Genomic DNA, 26,355 nt, shown 5'->3' with positions numbered 1-26,355 from the left:
ATTTTTGCTTTGCAATATTAACTATAGCCGAAGCATAACTACACAAACTAAATATTTATGAACGGTTGGAATAAAAGGAATGGACTGACTGAACTGCATTAATAAGCTCTTGTTTTACCCAACAGACTTACTTTTTTTTAGACATATATAACAATGATAACATTTACACACACTTACATTTTAAGAGAGGAAAAGTTATGTGAATACAGTGGGGAGAACAAGTATTTGAAACACTGCCGATTTTGCAGATTTTCCTACTTACAAAGCATGTAGAGGTCTGTAATTTTTATCATAGGTACTCTTCAACTGTGAGAGACGGAATCTAAAACAAAAATCCAGAAAATCCCATTATATGATTTTTAAATAATTAATTTACATTTTATTATATATTATTATATAAGTATAAGTATTCGCCTTTGGCTTGGCTTGCTCTGTTGGGGACACTACATTTTCAACTAAATATCCAAATGAATCTAATTATCCAAAAAAATTAACTATATAAACAAAATTACTGATCTGCCCACATTGTCACTGTATGATAATTGAAATGAGCTGATGACATCACCGTTTTCTCCGGAGCGTCTGTACAACCGAATAAAATTCTGTTGCATTATTTTCCTGTTTAGCACTGTGAAGCTGCTTTGAAACAATCTGCATTGTAAAAATCGCTATATAAATAAAGTTGACTTGACTTGACTTTGATCACCTACCAACTAGTAAGAATTCCAGCTCAATCAGAGCTGTTAGTTTTTCTTTAAGAAGCCCTCCTGTTCTCCACTCATTACCTGTATTAACTGCACCTGTTTGAATTTGTTACCTGTATAAAAGACACCTGTCTACACACTCAATCAAACAGACTCCAACCTCTCCACAATGGCCAAGACCAGAGAGCTGTGTAAGGACATCAGGGATAAAATTGTAGACCTGCACAAGGCTGGGATGGGCTACAGGACAATAGGCAAGCAGCTTGGTGAGAAGGCAACAACTGTTGGCGCAATTATTAGAAAATGGAAGAAGTTCAAGATGACGGTCAATCTCCCTCGGTCTGGGGCACCATGCAAGATCTCACCTCGTGGGGCATCAATGATCATGAGGAAGGTGAAGGATCATCCCAGAACTACACGGCAGGACCTGGTCAATGACCTGAAGAGAGCTGGGACCACAGTCTCAAAGAAAACCATTAGTAATAAGGGTGCTCCGATCAGGATTTTTGAAACCGATCGCCGATCACAGGAAGCAGTATCTGCCGATACGATCACCAATACCGATCTATTTGAAGCCTTCTTATTATCATGTAGAATTATTTATAGGGAATTTTACAGACATTCATTCAGGGCCTGAATTTTATTTCTGACAATGGGGGTATCCCTCCCTTAGGTGACTCTTGTCATATAAATGTATATAATTATCTCACCTAAATATTTGATCATGCAGTGCATTTTTGTTTTTAAAGACAAATTTTCAGGTAGGTCTAACATTAGTATTGAGGTAAGAAATAGAAAGACATTTAATAAGGAATCAAATGTAAGTTAACATTGGTCTTCCCTGAATAAATTTAATTAGATTAATCCTTACACTTAAGGTTGCAAAAGTTAGTCATTCAAGAGCAGTGAGTGTCATAAAGGTTAATCAAACAACACAAGACAAAGAGAAACTCAGAGACAGCAGCAGTTTATTCAACAGCTGTCACTTTGAGAGCGAACACGGATACGGTTACATTCAGCTGCACAAATCTTCACTCGCGAGTCACAACGGGGTTTACGTGCATACTCGTCAAGGCGGTAATGTAGTACATAAATTTGTGTGTATTTGACCATTTCAGCGCAATTTGTACTCGCAAGCTTTTTGTGAGATGGCCTGTGTGTGTGTGTGTGTGTGCGCGCACGCTCATGGTCTCTTGCAGAGCACGCGAGTGCGGAGCGGTTTGAACACTGGCAAGACTTTAAAATAAATGCAAATTATAAACTTTAGTGACGTGCGACACTGCCTCGATTGTGTAAGTGACAAAATTGTGTAAGTGGCAACTGTGCAGCTCGGTTTTAGTGCAGATGCGATGCGCTGATGTGAAGCCATTTTAGCATTTTGAAAGTGAAAGAGAGAGCGCGCGCACACGGTGATTCACTCGTGCTGTTTGTGAACTTACGTCTCACAGAAAGTTTTCAAATTACTTCGTAAATTATTTAAAAACAGAAATATGAATTGTACCTCATCTTCAGCATTATAATTATTTTACCCGCGCCGGAAAGAGAATGAGACGGTGTTGCTGCAAGTCATGCCCTAGCTCTCACGGCAGGCGCTGGGTTTTATGTGTCGTCAGCATGAGATCGGTTCATGAGATCTGCCTTTTTAGAGACTGCCAATCAATCATCCCAAAGTGATTATTGACCGATAGAGATTGGTTGCCGATCAATCGGAGCACCCCTAATTAGTAACACACTACGCCGTCATGGATTAAAATCCTGCAGCGCACACAAGGTCCCCCTGCTCAAGCCAGCGCATGTCCAGGCTCGTCTGAAGTTTGCCAATGACCATCTGGATGATCCAGAGGAGGAATGGGAGAAGGTCATGTGGTCTGATGAGACAAAAATAGAGCTTTTGGTCTAAACTCCACTCATGTTTGGAGGAAGAAGAAGGATGAGTACAACCCCAAGAACACCATCCCTACTGTGAAGCATGGAGGTGGAAACATCATTCCTTGGGGATGCTTTTCTGCAAAGGGGACAGGACGACTGCACCGTATTGAGGGGAGGATGGATGAGGGGCTTGTATCGCGAGATCTTGGCCAACAACCTCCTTCCCTCAGTAAGAGCATTGAAGATGGGTCGTGGCTGGGTCTTCCAGCATGACAACGACCCACAGCCAGGGCAACTAAGGAGTGGCTCCGTAAGAAGCATCTCAAGGTCCTGGAGTGGCCTAGCCAGTCTCCAGACCTGAACCCAATAGAAAATCTTTGGAGGGAGCAGAAAGTCCGTATTGCCCAGCGACAGCCCGAAACCTGAAGGATCTAGAGAATGAGTCTGTATGGAGGAGTGTGTGCAAACCTGCTCAAGAACGACAGGAAACGTATGATCTCTGTAATTGCAAACAAAGGTTTCTGTACCAAATATTAAGTTCTGCTTTTCTGATGTATCAAATACTTATGTCATGCAATAAAATGCTAATTAACTACTTAAAAATCATACAATGTGATTTTCTGGATTTTTGTTTTAGACTCCGTCACTCACAGTTGAAGAGTACCTATAATAAAAAAGACAGACTTCTACATGCTTTGTAAGTGGGCAAACCTGCAAAATCGGCAGTGTATCAAATACTTGTTCTCCCCACTGTATATACTTTGTTAGCGGCTCTTCCACATAAATACATCCTAAACAGCGGATGGTGCAGCCAAACTAGCTAGTATTTACTAAGCCCCTAGTGTGGACTTTGCATTCCAATTTAAGAATTTATGAATATCTGGTGCAATCCTAGTTACCTTTTAGCACCCGCCCCGAACACTCTATAACCCCTCGTAGCAACTGCCCAGAACACCCCAGTTACCCTCATGCAACCGCCAAAACACACAAATACCCTAAAAGCCTCCCTGAACGCCCTAGTAACCTATTAGCAACTTTCCAGAACAACCCAGTTACCCACAAGCAACAGCCAAAACACACTGGTAACCTCCTGGCAACCACCCAGATAAATGTTGGGAACACAGAGGAACACCAAAGAAATTATGTAGCAACACCCTCGAAACTACGACAAATAATAGAAAAGATTTAATTGTATTTTAAGATGTACCATCTCAGAGGATCCACGTTCTGTGCACACACAAACCGCACACGGCCTAAACCAGTCCTCAGTTCTTTCTCCAGACACATCATATCCCAATATTCCATAATAGACTGCTGCTGTCCAGTGGAACTCTTCTCTTCCGACACCTGCTCTTGTCCTCCTCCTTTAATGACAGTAATCTACAGGATTATGGGGTGGACAACTGTCAGACGTCACTGAAAAATACGGGGGAAGACAGCAAGCGTGTTTTTATCAGCAGAAGACAACCATCACCATTATCTGCCAATCTCTAAAAGTATGTTTAAAAGCCTTGGACTCTCTTATCTTGAAAAAATAAATCAAAAGATAAGGTTTTCTTGAACAAATGTACGATTATTTTGACAAAACTGATGAGTATTCAGGTAAATACAGTCCGTTTTAGAACGTAAAAAGTTTAAAGAAAACTCATAAGGTGTAACGGTGCATTGGATCAGTGGTTTAACCCTAACCCTAAGCTCTTAAAGTGACAGCAGCCTAATAAACCTGCTGCTGTCTGTCATGTTAATCAAAGAACAAAAGACAAGAGAAAATCACTGACTGCTCTTAATCTGTATTTTTAATTTATACATTGAAAACCCAGTGTTATTTTACACCTGAAAAACTTTTATTTAATTTGTCTCTTTATTCTATTGGATTTATTTGTGCTGTTGTTTGCTATTTGTTTATTTGTTCTTATTTTATTACTGAGAGTTTACTTATCTTTTTTTGTTGAAAATCTAATTTAATGATTCAAATAAAGCTTCCCTGTGCCGCGTGGAAGCTATGAGAACATTTACATTACATTTAGTCATTTAGCAGGTGCTTTTATCCAAAGCAAAATTAAGAACAAAAATTACCCAAATTATCAAAAAAGTATGAGATAATAACATATTATCAGTGTAGCTGTATATATGGCAGTTTACACTGTGGTATTGAAAATGGTATAGAATATTGATATTTTTCAAGGTATCATATCGAGGTTGGAAATTCCAGTATCTTGACAACACTTGCTACTGGTGTTCTGGGTGGTTGCTTACTGAGCAAGTCAAAAGACCCCACCCTATCTATGATATTCGAGACCCAAATAAGGCTTGGATTTCTCCTATGTAAATGTATGGAATTTTTGCTAGCTTTGCCTGTTGCATCTAGCCTAGAAATCTAGGCTAAATCCGGGTAATTTCGGTGGAAATGGGGGTTATGTTGCATCGTTAATCTGGCAAAAAAATAAGAAAATAAATAAATAAATCAAGGTCCGAACATCACTTAGAGGTATTCAGGTTAGGGATTAGTCCAATTTCCAAACTTTAAGTACGAGGATTCGGAATAATAATAGTGATGATTGCTTAGCAATTAGGAATATATCAGATATGATGTATATCACACAAACATGGGATGAATTTCTCCCAGTCCTTTCTTTACCACAAGTCGAAGCTTCAACATCACAAAGACTCCATTATAATATTCGGAGCGTATATTTACACCACGTGTAAATAGCGCGCCTTGTTGGCAAGTGCCATTTGCACTAGCTCCGCCTAACAATGCCTGGTTGGGCTAAACAGGATTAAAAAAAGACGCGTGAATCTCAACGTCTTCAGTGGTGTAGTCAGTTAAGCGTAAGGCTCAAGGATCTAGGTTGACACCCGGCTCGAATCCACCTTTTGCTGAGCTCTCTCTCCTCCCTTTTCTCATCACATATCACATCGGAAAGGCATTTACTTTCAATAAGAATTAAGAAAATGTTCTAAAAGTGGAAATAAAGTAAAATTTAATAATAAAGCAAGTATTTATTGGGTAGGGTTAGGGGTAGGTGTAGAGAGGTGTAATTACTATTTACACATATTGCATATATCACTATTTTCAAATAGTATGCTATTTCAGTGTAAATATCATCTATCGCTAAGAAAATATGCTATTTTTTCCCTTAGTGCAAATAGCCGCTGCCTATAATATTTGGCGCACAAAGAACTGACTTCATCCTTTTTCACAAACAACTTTGTTCAAAGAAACTTGCTTTCTTAGATTAGTGTGGGCTATTTGCGCTTGCTAAATACATTCAATTGGTCTTTCCTTGTAAATCACTGACCCGAGAAAGACGTGTCAGTGTTCGGTTTTGTCAAAGCCATTTCCTTAAGCTAAATGGTTCTGGTCCCCCTCTAAGCTCCCTCTAGCTCCTGAGACTCCAAACTCACAGTCCACTGCTCCTAAATTTCATTACAGGTCTGGGCGAAAATCCCCTGGCAGGAGGCAAGAAGGAAAGCTGAAATTTGCATGTGTTATCTTGAAGTAGAGGTTCACCGGTTTGGCAGGGTTCACTTTGTAATTTCTTTAAAAAAAAAGAGGAGGACTTACAACTACGCCAATATTGAAAAAATGGGCAGTATGGCTAGAACGATTAAGAAAAGTCTGTATTTCAGACCATCAATAAAGAGACAATTTCTTATTTGCTGGGAAATGGTAGAATCACTCTCCGTAATGAATGGAACATCCCAGGAGCTCTAGGGAACAACGGGCATAATCCAACAGAAGGTAACACACAGGTGTTCATATTTCACATAGGACTAGATAAAAGTACATTTTAGGGACCAGCCTGAAAGAAGAGATCTTACAAGGTACCTTATCATTATGTTGCCCACAATCTTCCCAAAGTGTCCATCAAACATGACATTTTACTGTAAGAGGCTCTAGCCTCTTTCCAGGAGAGGCTGCACCAAATATTTTTGGTGGATAGCCAATAATAGGCTACTGAAATGTGTGTTCATTTTCACTTTCACAACCTCCAAAGATAAAAGTTATAAATTAAAAACTGAGACAAGAAAATCTGAGCCATGTGAAACTCCATGGTTACCAAGGAAACGTTCGGAAAGATTTCCATGGAGATTAGATCCTTTGATATTCCAAAGAGAAAAGGGATGGGAGAGAGGGAAGCATCCGAAGACACGGATCTGATGAGAAAATCCATCATTAGAGAGGTTTTTTTTTTTTAATCTGAGAGAGAAAAAAAGACAAGGAATCCCAATCAGTGCATATCATTACCGAGCGATTCCAGTCTTCAACATGGGCTACTCAAACTCACAATAGCCTACTTTACTAATGGGGAAGCCCTCCAATTAACCCCAGCAATTCATTTTCTCTTAACCATAGATGAAAGTCAACTACCTCAAAGTTGCTTTGACTTGGATCTAAAAACCGGTTTTGTTATTTTTCGTACAATAGAAAGGTCAGATTTTGAGTAAAGGAAGGCCAGACATGAAAGATCACGGTGACCTTCCCGAGACAAAACAAAGCTGAGAATCTTAAAATCAACTTTCACAAACCCAAATGTTTTAGAAACTTTGATGATTCAAGACACAACTAGAAGGCTTTGAATTAGAAGACATCAAAGAAATTTCAAAAAAAGGGACATTGTAATTGTAGACGAGTGTGTCTGGAAAATGCCTTTGTTGAAAATAAATAAATATCTACCTATTTATCCTTTATAGGGGATTGTTGCACTGCTTAATAATGATTTGTTTACTACCTGTACACAATTTTGGCTCATCTCTCTATTATCTCTAAAACCAACATGAACTGGATATTATCCAGCAGCCACATCACCCTGTAGCCCAAGACTGGTTTCCCACTGAAGCTAAGCAGGGCTGAGCCTGGTCAGTACCTGGATGGGAGACCTCCTGGGAAAACTAGGTAGCTGTGTTAAAACTAAGATGAAGTGTTAGTGAGGAGAGCAGGGGGTGCTCACCCTGTGGTCTGTGTGGGTCCTAACACCCCAGTATAGTGATGGAGACACTATACTGTCCTTTGGATGTTAAACTGAGGTCCTGACTCTGTGGTCATTAAAAATGACTGCACCATTGACAGGGTTTTTCCTACATTTACATTTTTTGGCAGCCGCCAAAACAAATTTTTGTCCCGCCAAAGCCTTATTTGATGAGTTATTGTGATTTATGAGGTTTTATGCGCAAAACCTCTGTCTTAAAAATAAGCAGTCTTAGCTTTCTAATATTTCACATATTACGTTAATCAAATCAAAAGGTCGGAAGACTGAATCCATGTTGCACGTGGCGCATTCAGACATTTTTTTCCTTGAATTGCGCTCAAAAACGTAGACTCTTCTCTGACCAGCTGACATAAACCATACTTTCAATAAACGGGAAACAAATCCTGTCCAGTTATGAAGTGTTTTCTGTCTGTTGTCAAATCTTTTGCGATGTTCCAACAGATGGGATTTACACACAACGTGTCTGCTAATGTCCAATTTGCGACCTAATGACTCATTTGAACCAAATCATTTTAATGACTGGTTCGAACAACTGATCTGTCCAACACTCAACTCACGACTCAGTTTAATAATTTAGAACACATCTGAAATGAGAACACAAGTGTGCTTACCACATTTAGCTACAGTGGTTAGCAGTGTTGGGGGTAACGCATTACAAGTAACTTGAGTTACGTAATAATATTGCTTTTTCCAAGTAACTAGTAAAGTAACGCATTATTTTTCAAATTTACAACAAAATATCTGAGTTACTTTTTCACATTAATTTGACTGACAGCTCTCCTGCCCCCATGTTGAGAAAAATAAGTGCAGAGGCGTTGTGTGTAAACATGATGGGTATTGTAGTTCTAGACTAAATGTGAGCATTTATTTATCTCACTTGCACAATAAAGATTCTGTACTCCTCAAAATGAATAAATTCAGTCAAATGCAAAATCAGAGTACTATGCAAACCTCCAATAATTAAATGTTAAATAAAACAACTATTTGTATGCATAATACCTTTATATTTAATTTACCAATGTCTTGCTGCTGACCTTTGATGAAAATTACTAGATTTTTTTGTTTTTATTGGTTAAAAACGTTTTTCTCCTGCGTCCTATTCTACCATTATCCAGAATGGCAGCACAGCAGAGCTGCGCCCTCTACTGTTCATGCGTGAATTTGCATTTTTACTTATTATTTCAATTTTGGTATGAAGAGGTCTTTAACGTTGCACAAAAATATAACTTTTTTGTTATAAAAAAACTAAAACAAGCCCAGCCCAGGTGAGAAAAAATAAATAAATGCAAAAGTAACGTAAAGCATTACTTTTCTTAAAAAGTAACAAAGTAACTCAATTAGTTACTTTTTAAGGGAGTAACGCAATATTGTAATGCATTACTTTTCAAAGTAACTTTCCCCAACACTGGTGGTTAGTTATAAGATTACAAACTGTTTCTTTGAATTTATTTTGAATTTATTGTCAGTATTGCGCTTGCAGATCACGTGGGTAGGGTACTTTTTACTGTGTGTGTGTGTGTGTGTGTGTGTGTGTGTGTGTGTGTGTGTGTGTGTGTGTGTGTGTGTGTGTGTGTGTGTGTGTGTGTGTGTGTGTGTGTGTGTGTGTGTGTGTGTGTGTGTGTGTGTGTGTGTGTGTGTGTGTGTGTGTGTGTGTGTGTGTGTGTGTGTGTGTGTGTGTGTGTGTGTGTGTGTGTGTGTGTGTGTGTGTGTGTGTGTGTGTGTGTGTGTGGAAGACCATGTCTGTCAGCCACCACTGAAGACAATTTTTTACCCAGGAAAAACCCTGATTGACCAACAAAAACCTGGTCTAAAGTCAATAGTGCATTTTTTTGTGCTATTTAAAGGGTGCGTTAGTAATGTGTGCTTATAGGCGGGTGCACAGCTCACATGCACTCTCCTTAATACAAACATTTTTAAATATATAAAAAAAGATTCCTCTCTGGAGAAGCGTTCAGTCTTTCCGCTCGCTTGTTGCACGTTACACCCAAAACACACCCATGACTCATTGAGAGACTAGGCACAACCCTTTTGGACCACGCGCCTGGTGCACTAGTTTTCCGTCGTTAAACAAGCAAAAGTGGATTTGGACACGCCCTAAGTGCACCTGCTCCATGCGCTTCAGACACGCGCTCAGATCATTAAAATAGGGCCCAAAAAGTGGACTTGTAATATTTAGCAGTACTAATGTGGATGGTGGTTGGGAACACAGGAAGAATCCCAAAATCCTCTTAGCTCTTTAAAACGGATGTACCGGAATCCGGTCAACACTCTAGAGGTGTGACTGATCCAGCTGGGACTTGGCTAAAGGAAACCAGAGGGAAAAGGTGCAAGAACAATAAACACGGAGGTGGGAGGGGGAGGCCACAACCAGACTATACGACAAGCCGAGAACCCCGATTTCATTTTCACCGCACGGGTCAGAGTGCCGTTTCATTTACACCTCGATGACCATAAACGCACATATATACACAATCCTTCCCACACACACTCCTCCAGCCACAGCTTGACCGCCTCCAGCACGGCATTTCGACACATATCAGCGAGCTCGCTTCATCTTTTCTCACCTCACACAGGCACACACCCAAAAACACATTCATCTAGCATAAAATATTTAAGCTAATCAAAAGCTTTGACTCTCTCTATGGTTTGTGCCACATTAGCATCTACTTCCACAGTCACTGCAGATGCTACGAGCACAAATCCTCTTTAATTCAGGGTTGATCATGTGTCCTGCAATAGCTGACGGGAGGGTTACTGGCCTTGGGTCCTGAATTATAACACTTCTTTCAGCTTGACTGACACACCCACACCCCTTGAGGGAAGCGGAACAAAATAAGCCCCCAGCTGAGTTCATAAAGATTATTCATCCACCTTGTAATGTAATGCATGATGATAATAACAGCATCTTGAAATCTTCAAAAACAAAAAAATAATACATTTTCAGCACCACAACCATGCAAATATCATCTTGTCCCCCCCTTCCTGTAGTAATTTCGAATTCATCTTATCTTAATTCTCAGCCACTTTCGCACAGAGGACTGATCAATCATATTCAAATGTGACATTTACCTCCCGCAAATGTTCCTGGACTCCCCCAGGCTCTGGGACAAAAGTCATGTTTGAACTGCTGGAACGGAACAGGCCATGCAGAGGGACGTGCTAGCGTCCCTCTTGTGGCCTGACCAGACATCCGCTGCTCGCCAATGTCTCATATCGCACAGTCCCGACAGGCACATGCACACACACACACACACGCACCGCAGCTCTATTCCTAACTCTGCCAGGAACACTTTTACATAAGCTTTCTCAACTTTTCCTAGATTTCTAATTACATCTGACATATGTGAATGTCACAGATTTGGAGAGAATGATCTTATTACCTTTATTAGACTCTTCCACTTCATAACTAGAGAGTATCCTATCAAAATGTCAACATATAATATATGCAATAGCTGTAGACAATACACTACTGTTCAGAAGTTTGGGGTCAGTAAAGTTTTTTTTTTTTTTTTCAAAGCAACTAATACTTTTATTCAGAAAGGACACTTAAAATTGATTAAATGTGACAGTAAAGACATCTGAGACAAAGTTAAAACTTAAATGAAACATATTCCAGACCTCCCTATGTCTCATGAGCTCTGCAATATGTTAAAATACAATGAAATGTGAACATCATATGCCAATTAACAATCTGAAAAAACAAAACAAATGTGTCTTATTTCAATACCATGCTACATGATTATGGTAAACATCGAATGCATGGTACAACCACAGTAGTTTTCTATGAGGGTACAAAGCCCACCTGCCTGATTTAAATATGCAATGCTCTCTAGAGTAATGAGTGTTAATGATTCAGCAAGGAATATAAGGTGACAGAGGAAGTAAACTAATGAATATTTCATGACACGGGGGGGAACAGCGAAGCCACAGGCGGCGACAGCTGGGAAAAAAAGAATAGAAAACAAACAAACGATTCAAAGCACAAATTAGGAATAAGTGTCTCTGTCTGCACCTGGAAGCAAACTATAAAAATAGACTATCATGATGTGTGTGTGTGTGTGTGGGCTACGTCTTCTCAGCCACATCATAGAGTCTAGTCATGGGTCACAATCAGCTTTGGCTCGCGGTCAGGAAGGCCATATGGCTGAGTGGGCAGTGGACCGTCTAGAGGGAAACACACAAACACTGGCAGCGGTAAAGGCCAGCAATGTCAATACACACAGAATACATACACACCTACTATCCAGTCAACCTTTCAGGTTTTCCATGTATCCGTCTGTGCCCTTTAACGGCAATGATCTTGGCTCAGGCCTGCAGGGTGCCCAAAAATGCCCTCAAGTCCAACAGCTGTGCAGCAGCCTCTGCGGATGCTGAGGGCACCTCTAACAATCTTGTGAACAGCATCCTTACAAGGCAACTCAACACACTTTTCAGTCAGAATAAATATGATTACTGACCAACTAAACAATTTAATAATCATAATGTCTTTCTGTAAATGTATATTAGTATGACCCAATTAACCTTGTTCAAGAAAATTGAGAGGGATCATTTGAGATCAGTGGGTCTCAAACTCTTTGTTTCATGAAGACTAAGATGTTAACTCTAACACTTCCAGACAGACAGCATTTTCCATGTTAGATTTTTTTCTAGATTTTTTCCCCTTCATTATTATCATTTCATTTATTTTTATTGTATAGTTTTATTAATGCTTCGGCAATGTAAAGATTTATTTCACCATGCAAACAAAGCTATTTGAATCTTGAATCAGTAAGACAGACAGACAGACAGACAGACAGACAGACAGATAGATAGATAGATAGATAGATAGATAGATAGATAGATAGATAGATAGACAGACAGACAGACAGACAGACAGACAGACAGACAGACACAGATAGATAGACAGACACAGACAGACAGACAGACAGACAGACAGATGGAAGAAGAGACAGACACAGATACACACACACACACACACACACACACACACACACAGATAGACAGATAGAAGAAGAGAGACAGACAGACAGATACAGATAGAAGAAGAGACAGACAGACAGATACAGATAGACAGATAGAATTAGAGACATACAGATAGAAGAAGAGATAGACAGACAGATACAGATAGACAGATAGAAGAAGACAGACAGACAGATGCAGATAGACATATAGAAGAAGAGACAGACAGACAGATACAGATAGAAGAAAAAAACAGACAGATACAGAGAGAAGAAGAGACAGACAGACAGAAACAGATAGACAGATAGAAGAAGAGACAGACAGACAGACAGACAGACAGATACAGATAGAAGAAGAGAGACAGACACAGGCAGATACAGATATATAGAAGAAGAGACAGACATACACAGGTACAGACAGATACAGATAGACATACAGATAGACAGATGGAAGAAGAGACAGACAGACAGATACAGATAGACAGATAGAAGAAGAGACAGACAGACAGATACAGATAGACAGATAGAAGAAGAGACAGACAGACAGATACAGATAGAAGAAAAAAACAGACAGATACAGAGAGAAGAAGAGACAGACAGACAGATACAGATAGACAGATAGAAGAAGAGACAGACAGACAGACAGATACAGATAGAAGAAGAGAGACAGACACAGGCAGATACAGATAGACAGATAGAAGAAGAGACAGACAGACACAGATACAGACATACAGATAGACATACAGATAGACAGACAGACAGATGGAAGAAGAGACAGACAGATGGAAGTAGAGACAGACAGACAGACAGATGGAAGAAGAGACAGACAGATGGAAGAAGAGACAGACAGATGGAAGTAGACACAGACAGACAGACTATTTAATATAATATTGTTTTTAACTTTCTTCAGGAAGTCAACAGTTTTTGACTGGAACATTTTTTGACTACGTTTTATTTATTAAAATAAATAAATAGATAAAAAATAAGTTCTACATCAATAAATAAATAATCAGAATTTTTGGAGATTATATACATTATTCATCAAGGATGATCTGTTCAGACTGAAACAGCTTCAAAGCTGTTCCATGATTGATTGATTGGCTAATGGTTTTTAAATCTATACAGTGTAAAATTTACTAACAGATTATGGTTATTTTAATATAGTGGTAGACTTCAATTTCGTACAATGGCTTTAAGGCTTTCAATTATGCAGCTGACCAATTGTGTTCAGGTGTATTATTAGAAACATATTAAATAAGTGCACATCCTTCCAATAAGACGATCAAACGGCACTTAAAGGGGAAATTCACCGCTGGCAAGATGGGCTTTTATTAAAACTCGACTGTCTATGCAGTGCAAAGGCGTTTTTTGTTTTTTTCAACTGTGCTACAAGAGAAAACAGAGAAAAGGGGCTGTGATGTTCCCTTTTTGCCCATAATGCATTTGGGCACGATCCTACTGTCAGTGAGCAGGGATACAAAAAAACGGAAATACGGTCTGTAGTTTTCACAGAAGCCCTGGAACTCTTCAAATACTTTAGCAGACAAATAAACAGATACACATCAGCGCTGGCTACTGGCATTGTAACAATTCTGTCTGAAAATCTGTGAAGTTTGCCTTTAAAAGTTATATTTCCTGCTCTAAGCAGTGACCAGAAGATTATAAACCAAAAAAGTATGCACAAGTTGCTTCATTTATTTAGAGGGGAGCAGGCTAGACAAGTAGCTTGAGTAAAATTCATCACACGTTCAGCTAATATGACACCCCTTCACCTGAAATACCAAACAGCTAATTAAGAAACCAGGCAACTGAGACTGTGAAAACACACAGCGTGACACCCGGTTGTCAATTCTATCTAAACTAGATGCCAATAACATACTCGGGATGGGAATTTAGTCTTAATTAAACTTTTCCTTGTAGATGTTCACATTTTGTGCAGCTTTGAGAGGATTGAGGAAAGGCTGCAAAAAATATGTCGCATCTCTCCTGCAGCGTGACAATAGAGATTATCAAACATGGAGCTTTTTCATGAGCAAACAGCGGGAAGGTTTGGTTCATGTTGTCATCCTTCTCCAATAATCTTTAGAGGGAGCTTTTGAGCTAAAATGTCACTGTGGCATTTGGAGGAGCATTTCTCCTGGTCCAAGAAGTTCGTGCCCACTTTGGTTGTTTGATTGTGGACTCTGGGCTTAATTCTGTAGGATGGAGAGGGAAAACAGAGAGGCGGACACAGCTAGATAGACATAAATGTGTGGTACAATGGGAACAATATCAAAATTCTGATCAGAGCAAAAGTATTTGACATTCCAATGCTGATGTACCGACGATCAGACATTGCAATACATATTACAGATGACGAGGCAGACAGTTGCCCATACGATCAAGAATTGAGTAGTTTGAGTTCATGACATTCTACCAATCAAGCAGGAAACCGCAAACGACATTACATGCAACACCTTGTTTATCTTTGTTTTAAAAGTTGTTGTCTTTAATAAAAAAATTTGTTTTGATTTTGAAAACACTAGAACATTGTAATTATATTTACTCATCCTTGTGAAAACGAAGTACACTTTTAGCATACTTTTAAAAAGAGTACTTTTTACAGAAGGAATATACTTAAAGCCACAATATGTAATTTTTCCACCACTAGAGGTCGCTTATTCAAAACAAAGGTGTAGCCTGATGACGCCTGGATTTCGCAGAGCTTTTATTATGCCGCAGGCGACCGCTTCCGCTTTTTCTGGTCACGTGTACGCAGCACTGTTTTATCATATTAGATACATTTAAGTGTGTAAAAAGTTATGTTATAATTACGGTTGGGTACCATTCACATTTTAACCGGTACAACGATACTTTTTTTTCTGTACTTTTGGGATGTTTACATAAATAACTGTAAAGAACCTGTAAGTCATTTATAAAAGTGTTATGGACATTATGCCAGAGCTGCCCTGGTCATTGTCTGTGATGTTTGATTACTGTAATATTTACTAGTAAATAGTAGGCAACTAGGTACTTCATCTAATTCATAAAAACAACCATATTATTTTTTTTTTTAATTATTTCTATGAAAAGATTTCCTACAAATGATGTTATGTATTTTCTGGTAATCAAATGAAGACATAAGACATTCATTTAATTTATCTTTTAATTCATTTTTTTTTTTAATTGTCAAACAAAGCTGCACAACTGAGCTTTATATGGTTAAAAATAAAACATGAAGAAAAATTGTAATTTATAAAAAAAAAAACTTACAAAAATAAAGTTTTGATAATGTATTATTACATTAGTGTTAGTATTATAATTATATTGAGACGTGTCTAAATTCTACTGTACAACAGTGATGATGTATTTGTCAAGTTAGCCAAACTTTTTATTTGACGGGTTGCCGTGATTTTGAGTTTCTGTGTGTTTATGATATGACGGTAGTTTTTCTCAAATGAAACGGTAAAATGCTGATGAAGTGACTCAGCGGTTCTGGAGATGATGTTCGTGCGTTCATGTTCTCATATGAGAGGCAGAGATGGAAACATGCGACCGTCACGTGTGATTCTGAGTGTGTGTGTGTGTGTGTGAGGTAAACCCATAGATTAAACCGTGCGTCTATGCATTCATTCGCACAGAGACACGCATGATTCGTATTTAAATGGTCTTTTTTACGGTATAATATTCACAGACACTAGTCTATATCACACTATGCATTCTCAGGTACCGAAATTTGGAACCGATTGATTTAATGTGATTCGGTACTCGGTAGTACCGACGTAATTTGGTCGGTGCCCTTAAAAGTACAGAGTTCGGTACCCAACCCTAGTTATAATACTATAGTTATGTTATAATGTGCGTTCGCTCGGTGGGTACTATGAGACACTTGTTCACACTGTAGTGAGCTAGATCGATATTAGGCATGGTAAAACATGGTACTCGCGGTAAATCAAGAAAACCAGATTTAAACGATAAGACTAACTGTGTTGAGCTATAACAATGATTTGTTTTCTGTCGATGAATGTATCCAAATAGTTGCTCACCTGTCTAATAAAACATATAATACATTAAAGCGTCTGTGGCAAGGTTGGCGAGGGACATGGGAGGAGCGAGCGGGACCGGTGGGTGATTGAGAATGAGCACCACCTGCGAGTCACACCGGTCTCGAGTCCTCTCATGAGGGATCCTGGAGACATAAGGAGGAGGGACATCAGTGGAGGACGAGAGAGGGCCAGGCCTGGAATTTTATGTTGTGTTTTGTTTTGTATGTAGGCGGCAGTCGTCAGTGAGGGGCTGCTGCCGAATATTTTATTTTGTTTATTTATTTTATTAAAGTTGTTAAACGTTCGCCGGTTCCCACCTCCTCCTTCCCACACAAACATTACTACAGCGTCTTTGGTGTTTCCATGGTTTCTACAAAATAAAACCAGAAATCAACACTGTAAAAAAAATTCAGGTCTCCAATTGAAAATTTTCTAGTGACCGATCACATCTACATTTTTCAGTTGACCAAATTGAATTTCTGTGAATTGATGCAATTTAAAATTCAAGAAATTAATTTTGGCCAACTAAAAAATGTAGATGTGATCAGTCACTAGAAAATTTTCAGTTGGAGACCTGATTTTTTTTTACAGTGAAGAGTAAATCGGGTATGATGTCATTGATAGGTGACGCATGGACACGGTCCGTGTCCTGGTTAAAATTGCTTATTTCTCTGGATTTAAACATTGTTTAAAACATTTGGGATTATTCAATTACACAAGTTAACAAAATATATAACATTGTTCTAGTGTTTTTTGAATATTTTAATCCAAAAATCTTACATACTGTGCCTTTAAATGCAAACAATGTAATTGCATGCTAATTGAAATTAAAATGTATTATAGTACACATGACAGGCGGCAAAAACATCGCAAGAAAAGTTGATGTTTTTACACCATATACTGTAGAATTAAGACACTTTATACCCAAATGTCAAAACATTTATTCGAATCAATGAGCAGCACTAATAAATATAACTCTGATTGTGTTTGTCTGAAAGAAGAATGTCATATACATGCACCTAGGATGAGGGTGAGTAAATTATGGGACAATTTTCATTTTTGGGTGAATTAACCCTTTAATGTGACGTTGTATGTTACAAAATACTCATTTGAAGTATTTGAAGACAGTTCTGATTAAATCGTTTGAGGTAAGTATATAACTTAACATAGTTCAGATGTAATTTTGGCTCATGTTGCAACAGTTGTTCTAGTTAGTCAAATGTCACCTGTGCACTGGATATCTCAAATGGTGCCACAGATTCTCGAATTGGATTGTTTGTCAGCCACTATTCATCAGTATAAATAATGAACATTCGCCCAGGCGTCAGTTTATCTAGGTTATCTTGCAAAAATGTCCAGGATATTTCACCATTTGTCCTTCCTTCTGTTTTAACAAGCTACCCAGTCTCAGATAGTGAAAAGCCACCCCACAGCATGATGCTAACTACACCATATTTCACAGTAAGTAGTGTTTCCTGAGGTGTTAGATTTGCACCACACATTTTTGGCGAAATACTTTTGGCTGGTCCAACAAAAAATATTTCCCACATTGCAACTGGGTCACTATTATGCTACTTGGCATTTGTTGATCATGTAAAGGATACACACAGTTTCTGCCAATCTCATGTTAATCTTGAGTACCTATAGAGTAATATTGCATCCTTCATATCTCGGAGAGTCTTTAGTTTTATAATATTTATAAAAAACAGCCGAGCTTGTGCAAGCGTGCAGTGGGCGGAGCTAAAGAGTCACAAACACACACACACACCTATGACACAAACACACACACACACAATACATCATGGCATTATACCTGGATAACATTCGATTCACTATACATTCGTGTTGTTGACATTATGTGAACATTATATTGCCGACAAAACACAGACATTGTTGATTTTGTGGTCTAAAAACAAAAAAGACAGCACAGCCGACGGCTTCTGTAACCTGAACGAAGCTCAGTGATGGGAACGCTCTTGCTCTCACTCTGGTCTATGTATGCACACACACTCATCCGGGAGAAGTGCTCATACAAGAAATTCAACCCTTTATGATGTCATACAGGACCAAACTCAAAAAAATAATTACAAAAAATTCCTTATTCGTATCCTGAAGGAGCTTATTTGGCACAGAAAAACTTTGTCAAACGTCCAACTCGTTTTTTTTTTTTTTTGGCCATGTTTTGCATGAGAATCAACTCTTTAACAGTGTAAATAAGTCAGAATGCATGAAATAGCATTAGACCCCCTCTTTAAATTTTAACACAGTGCCTTAGTGGAATATTGAATAATAATAATTATGCATTTGTTTTATTTTATTCTGTGGTTTAGTCTTGATTTTCACAGTTCGCAATTTGAATAATGACGCCTTAATTAGGAATGTTCAATGTAGAATATGTGCTTCTTACTTTAAAGATTCCCATTATAATAGGGAGCATAACTGGAACGAGCCAATTTAACAGCAAGCATGTCCTCATTATGGCTTCTGCGACACTAAGACAAAACAAAACAACAAGAACATTTTGAACATAAACAATTAAATATTAAAATAACTATGATTTTCAGTGCTTATGACTAAAACTATCCCAGAAAACATCAACTTAGAGTTTTAAATAAAGTATAATGAGTGAATTATACCAAACACTGAACTTTTCCGAGGCACTGCAGTGTCAAAAAGCACAAAACAATCTTCAAAATTGGCCTTAAAAGGAACACGCCGACTTTTTGGGACTTTAGCTTATTCACCGTATCCCTAGGGCTGTAACGATTTGACCAAAAATAAAAACCTCGATTAATTGAACATTTTACCTCGGTTACGATTAATGAACGATTATTTTGCTTTTTTTTTTGCCCTCATAAGGTTTTTGAGTAAGTTCACTGATAAGGTTTGTACTGTAAATATTTTCTCCTATTAAAAGGTGGAATTTTTTTTCTAGTGAAAAAGTGCATTTCTTTGTGATTTTAAAATACTTGAAGGAAACGGTTCACTTTCAGCAGTTATTGTCTATGGGGCAGATTTCTGCTTGTTGTACATCAGATACAGATAAATTAACACAGTAGGCCTACATTACATTTATTTGAATGCATTAATGAGAGAATGATTGTGTGTGTGAATTACTCATACCATCTCTATTCATTATGAAGCTGTGGTTTGTACTTACTTCAAAGGTATTAAAATATATGCCTATAACGGTTGAGTTTCTAAGCTCCTTTAGTGACTTTACTTTAGTCATAGGACGGCGTTTCTGCGCTGCTCTCTGCGCGCGATCTTCACGTGATGTGTGAGCTTCTGTCTGAGTGCTCGTTTGTCACAATATATCAGGCATTAGTTCAACATAATACACATCTGATGGTCGAAAACTGGCAGGGCTTAAACCACATACAAATGACAAGCTTTGTGAGGACGCAGGTGAATCTGCCTTCAGGACGCGACACGGCTCGGCTCTCTGTGTCACAGAAAAAAGCTCATGAGCACTGAACGGATACATTGTCCGTATTGTTGTTTTTGAATAGTGCACAATCGCCTTAAATGTTGAAATTGGCAAGCCTTTAAAAGCATGTACTTGACAAACTTTATGAGCACGAAAGTGAAAGCGATCTGGCTTCGGGGCTTGCACGTGCTGTCTGTGTGTGTGTGTGTGTGCGTGTGCGTGTCAGCGCGTAGGCTATAAGAACAACAATTAACTGACCTGTATAAACTGTGTAAAACATGCAGTTACTATAGTGATTCTGGGCATCTATAAACACACATAACTGCTCCTGCATCTCTCTGTGTGCCTTCAAACTGCACTTGATGTGACTGACGGGGCGGAGTCACGTGAAAACCGAAATAACCGACATGGGAAAAATACGTCGGTTAGAGGTTCTGAATGTCGGTTTCGGTTATTTTTCGATTAATCGTACAGCCCTACGTATCCCCGAGAGTTAGATAAGTCCACACATACCCTTCTCATCTCTGTGCGTGCCATAACTCTGTCTGAAACACACACCGCTAGCCTAGCTTAGCACAAAGACTGGAGGTAAACGGCTCCAGCTAGCCTACTGCACAATAAGTGACAAAATAACGCCAACATTTTCCTATTTACATGTTGTGATGTGTTTAGTTACATCGTGTACTAAGACCGACGGAAAATGAAAAGTTGTGATTTTCTAGACCAATATGGCTAGGAACTATATTCTCATTCCTGTGTAATGATCAAGGAACTTTGTGCTGTACCATGAGTGCAATGATATTACGCAGCACCTGAAAATAGGCTAACTTCCGTCAACATAACTAACGTGACAACCTGCTTGCACAGAGAGCGTACTGGGGACTATTTTCAGGCTCTGCGCCGCTGCACTCATGGTACGGCTCAAAGTTCCTCTATTATTACGCAGGAATGATAGTTCCTAACCATATCGGTCTAGAAAAACTTTAAATTTTCCATCAGTCTTAGTATACAATGTAACTATACACATCACAACATGTAAATAGGAAAATGTTGGCGTTATTTAGTCACTTATTGAGCAGTAGGCTAGCTGGAGCCGTTTACCTCCAGTCTTTGTGCTAAGCTAGGCTAGCGGTGGGTACGTCAGACAGAGTTATGGCACACAGAGATGAGAATGTATGTATGTATGTATGGACTTATCTAACTCTGGGAGATACAGTGAATAAGCTAAAGTCCCAAAAAGTCGGCGTGTTCCTTTAATACCAAATATCTTAGATTTGATCTGGATCAAAGAACTACCATTGTGTCTCGAGAAGAAATCAAATTGCAGAACTGAGGTTAGGAACGACCAAGTAATAATGAGCATGTAGTGTTATCTTAGCACAGGTAACCTGAACCTCCTGGATCAATACAGACCAGCAGGAGAACAGGGAAGCAAGCAGGGTCTTAAAAAGATGCTGTTTCTCCTGTGTACTCACGTAAGAGAAAATGAAAGGCTAAGACTGACCAAATATTGATCCCATTCATTCAATCATGATCTCCAGACACTTTCTGCCGTCTCTTGCCCTTCCTGCCTTTGATGAGGACTGCTGGGGTTCTGCGTGACATGTGTGAGTTATACGATTGATGTGAAAGCTTGTTCTCTATGCTGTCAGGATGTCTGACGGGTGTGATGATTCCCGGAAGTGCTAAACTCAGGTCAGCGCATCAGAAACAGTTGTTAATGGGTTGTCCGGGATTAAGTGACAATACGAGCTTGAATTGACACAGAACAAGACACGCATGTCTAGTAAGACCGTGTGTGGTGAGTTTCATTATAAGCTTTTTTGTTGTTGTTACAATTTTCATTTTGAGTAAAAAAAATACATGGGTCCCTCCTTCAACGCAAAATCTATTGGACAAAAATGTATAAAAACACTAAAAAAATAATTGTATCTAATAAAATAATTTCTATTGAGCAAATTCAACAATGTCATGATTTGTATTATTATAATTCAGTAAATAATTAAACAATTAACATTTGCAATTTCTTTTTTCAGTTTACTAAATCCATTTGCATTGGTATGAATAATACTTTTTTTTACCAGGAAATAATCCCATTGAGATATAAATATCTTCTACCAGGGAGTCCTGGCCAAAATGGCAGCACAAAGTAATCACAACAAAAGTAAATAAATCCAAAAGACACACAAAACGAGAAATACAAAAAAGTCCTGCACTCAAAAAATTATTTGTTGAATTTACTTAACAATTAAGAATTTAGTTATATGAACAAAAGAAAGTCAAGTAAAGCTGACAAAATTTCTTTAAGTAAATACAAACCATTTGAATTTGTCACTGTTACATAATATTTATATGTGCAGTTTACTTAATAATGTTATGTTACATTTATAAAAGTTTATTATGTTAGGTGAACACAATTATCGATTTAATTTACCTTATTAAATTTACTACTTGCTCTACAAGTGTAAGTGGAAAACTATTAAATATAACAAATAGCATATTTTTAAAAACAAAATAAAAAAAATAATTCAATTGAGAACAGGAAGTCCATCTGATAAATGAGTATCTGAGTGGCCACAGCCTAAACACAGGCACCACTCTTCTGCATAATGGTTAGTGGTGTCAACAATAATCGATTCGGCAATGCGGGGCATGCACGATTCAGCATCGATGCGGCTAAGTGCCATAATCGATTATGTCATCGTTTATTTTCTGGCCTTGAGTTGGACAATAAAGTTGTGAAGTTTCAATTACTTCCGGGGTCAAAACAACAACAACAATCAAGATGGCTGAGGCGGAGGGAGATTACTGATTAATTATGTTCACTGCTGGAAAAAGTTGGCCGTTATTATTGCTCTATTTAATTTCAAATGGTTCTAAAGCAGAGAAGAGAAATATTTCTCATTCAAAGCACTGAAAGCAGTGATTTATGTTTTCTTTTTCAGGTTTGAAAATGCCATATCCAATACCCTGTACCATGCAATTTTATTTTATTTAATGACATTTATGTCAAAGATACAGGAGAGTGATAATACACACATAGCAGCCAATAAAATCTGTTGTTTAATATCTGACTGCTTGTATTGCCTCATGACTGATTAAAAATTTGCCTTGTTGTGTGCAGTAGAAATTTGATGCATCGCAATGCATCGTAGAATCGAATTGAATCGAATCGTTACCTGGTGAATCGTTAACAAATCGAATTGTGAGGGCAGTCCCAATGCACACCCCTAATAATGGTAACCACAAAATTACAAAAACTGCTCTAAATGTCCAACATAACTGCACATAACACTAACATAAACTAACAACATCTTTCTCTTTACTGAAAAAAAATAAAATAACACTTTAATCCCTAAATTAACTCTCCTAATGCAGTCCCTTGCAAAGCATGCTGGGAACTACAGATCCACTGCTGAGTTTGTTCGTTTCACTCAGCAATGTTAAGTTGACCGAACAAACACTTATTAAGTAAAGCTGACAATACTCATTTTTAGTAGAAACAACTCAGTAAATCTAAGTAAAATTAGTTACAAGAGTTTTTTAAGTAATGTGAACAAGTTTGATTTGAGGGCAACTAACAACAGTGAAAGTTCATTTTTTTGAGTGTGTCCAGCACTCATATAATTACAGTTCTTAATAATGACTAAAATATACTATATATAAATAACCATAAAATAAAACTATGTAAAACATGAACATGATTTTTAAAATAAACCTCCAAAAGGTTTCTAAGAATATTTAAAGATGGGAGCACTTCTAGCATCAAAATACTCTGCATTTCATTCCATAGCCTAGGAGCATAAGAGAAAAAGGCAATTTTGCCAAATTCAGAATATGATCTAGGCACAATTAAAAGTAATTTTGAAGATGATCTGGTTTTATAAGTACAAGTACAGTATGATAAAAGACTACAGATATATGGAGGCAATTTGCCTAACAGAGCCTTAGCAGTAAACAGCAGCATATGCAGTTTTCTCTGATGCAAGGAGGGCCAACCAACCAGTTCATACAAAGTACAATGATGGGTACGAGTAGGAACACCAGTCACAAATCATATTGCAGCATGATATACTGTATACAATCCAATTTTTTTAGTGAAGATAGATTTGCATGCATATAGATCACATCACCATAATCCAGCACAGCGAGAAAACAACTTTGGATGATTCTCTTTTTGGCCTCAAAGGGAAAACATTTCTTTAAACGAAAAAGAAACCCCAATTTAGGTCTGAGCTTTTTTAGGAGATTTTCAATATGAATATTAAAACTCAACTTTTCATCAAGCCATATGCCCAGGTATTATTTGGCCATAATTATACAGAAACAAAGACACTAATATTGATTTAATAATAAAACAAATTTTTTTTACATAAACATTTTTTAAACTAAAAAAAAAAAAAAAAAAAGCTTACATTTTTAAATATAGTCATGCATTTAAATATTGCTACATGGCAGAAAAAAATATCCATGTTTGAAAAAATCTTGCTCCGACATTTTCATTGTATGTAGTATACACTGAAAAAAATGATATGATCAATAAGTTATGACAGCATATGTTTTTACATTGCTTAAACGCATCAATATATGTTAAGCAATTTTCAACTGTTTTGTAAGTTACAAGACTCATTTTTTAAAGTCAGTTTAATGTAATTTAAGTTGAAATGACTTAAACATCCAAGTTTATTGAACTTAATTTCTTTAAAGTGCATGAATAACCACATGAAATCATACAACACTGCAACACATCTGTTCAATAAGATTATTCTGTGTTGAAAAGGTTTCATTTAATTGCAAGGAAAAGATTGTTATTATAGGGTATTATAGGTTTGTTTAAATCCATAAACCCTAAGCTTAAGAACAGCACAGTGACGTTCGCCTTAACAAGTAACTGTGACCAAAAACCGTGCATGATTCTGTTAAATCAAGGGTGAAGAATTATATTTTCTGGTCATGCATGCATGGGTAAGCGATAGCGTAATGTCACTTTACTGCACATTATAAAACACAAAGAAAGCAGAACAAGGTTTCCACTTGAACAACCTCTCCAGGAATGGGTCTGGTTGCCATAGGGATTCCCTTATACTGTCCTCGTCAGAATTAGAAGCGTCTCTGTGCAATCTGCCCACGAACAAGAGAGGACCAACCTTCCGTCTCACATCACCAACTGCCTTCAAATTACTCATTCTGACTATACGCAAAGTTCAATCATCTGCAGCCCACACAAGCTACGGACAGACGGCCTCTGCCATGGATTATTCATGACGTGAAATATTTGCCTTTTGTTGGTGAAGTAAAAAGAGGGCTGTTTAAAATGGAAATTCGCTTCTAAAAGATATATTTAAGAGTGACTTTGAAAACGCCGCCTGTGAGGCATCAAGAGAGCAGAACGAATGTAGGCGCTAGAAAAAAAACCTGTGCGTTTGGCAGGCTTCTAGGTGTCGATTAGGGCCGGGTATCCGCGGGTCTCTCGTGATTTGATGCATATGCAATGTATGTTGATATACTGTATGAATCGTGTTATGTAATGTAAACAAAGGCACGTTGTATCTGAATCTCGGGTTTGAGTCAGTTCATTTTTTTGCCTCAGCTGTTGTTTAAAGCAACTGAACATGCTACACGACAGCATTGATTGCGGCAAAGACTTTGATAGAGAAACAGACTATGCAACAAGTAGTTTTTTATTTATTTATTTATATTTTAAAATTCTTAGCTGCTAGCATGCTGCCAGAGTGCAATGTTTTAGCTAAGGACTATAATCAGGGAAGATGAAATGTAAAAAAAAAAAAAATTGTTAATGGGAATGAGCCTAGATGTCACTGGTGAAAATTTAAATAAACACTTTCAGCAAAAAATGGTACAAAAAAAGCTGTCACTCGATCAGTTCAGTACTAGCCTGACAAGTCTGACCCACATCAAGATGTTGGGTCTGGGAACACACCATTGGCAGGGCTCAATCCGAGGGGCGGGATAAACGGTTGTCTTTCAAATTCCCTCTGCATGCAATAGGGTAACGCTCCAACCAGAGCAACGAAGAAGGTGAAGCGGAGCTAGTTGACAGATTAAACTTTAGCCGTATCCGGTCTGCAAAACTCAGAACACATTTTCCTTTCTTAAGAATGACTTCAGTGCCGTTCTTTGTTCTTTTCTCAAAGAAAAGCTTAACTCCAAGTCTTCCAGAGTTGCGACCAAAGCCGATTCAAAAGACCGCTGTTCGCCAGCTTCTTTGTTTACAAGTAGCACGCAGAACCACCGCAACTCTGCCGTGTTATGTTAAAGGGTTAGTTCACCCAAAAATGAAAATTCTGTCATTAATTACTTACCCTCATGTCGTTCAACACCCGTCAGACCTCCGTTCATCTTCTGAACACAAAG

The 26,355-nt window shown here is 38.1% G+C and overlaps 1 protein-coding gene across 1 annotated transcript in view; it reads right to left on the bottom strand.

Annotated features, from left to right (window-relative positions):
* Positions 1-26,355, bottom strand: part of tex264b (testis expressed 264, ER-phagy receptor b) — a gene marked incomplete at its 5' end in the record, with an annotated part of 83,980 nt that overhangs the window by 38,501 nt on the left and 19,124 nt on the right.

The sequence above is a fragment of the Gobio gobio genome (genome assembly GCF_949357685.1).
Source record: "Gobio gobio genome assembly, chromosome: 19".
Classification (NCBI taxonomy): domain Eukaryota; kingdom Metazoa; phylum Chordata; class Actinopteri; order Cypriniformes; family Gobionidae; genus Gobio; species Gobio gobio.
This window is presented reverse-complemented; position numbering and strand designations above follow the sequence as displayed.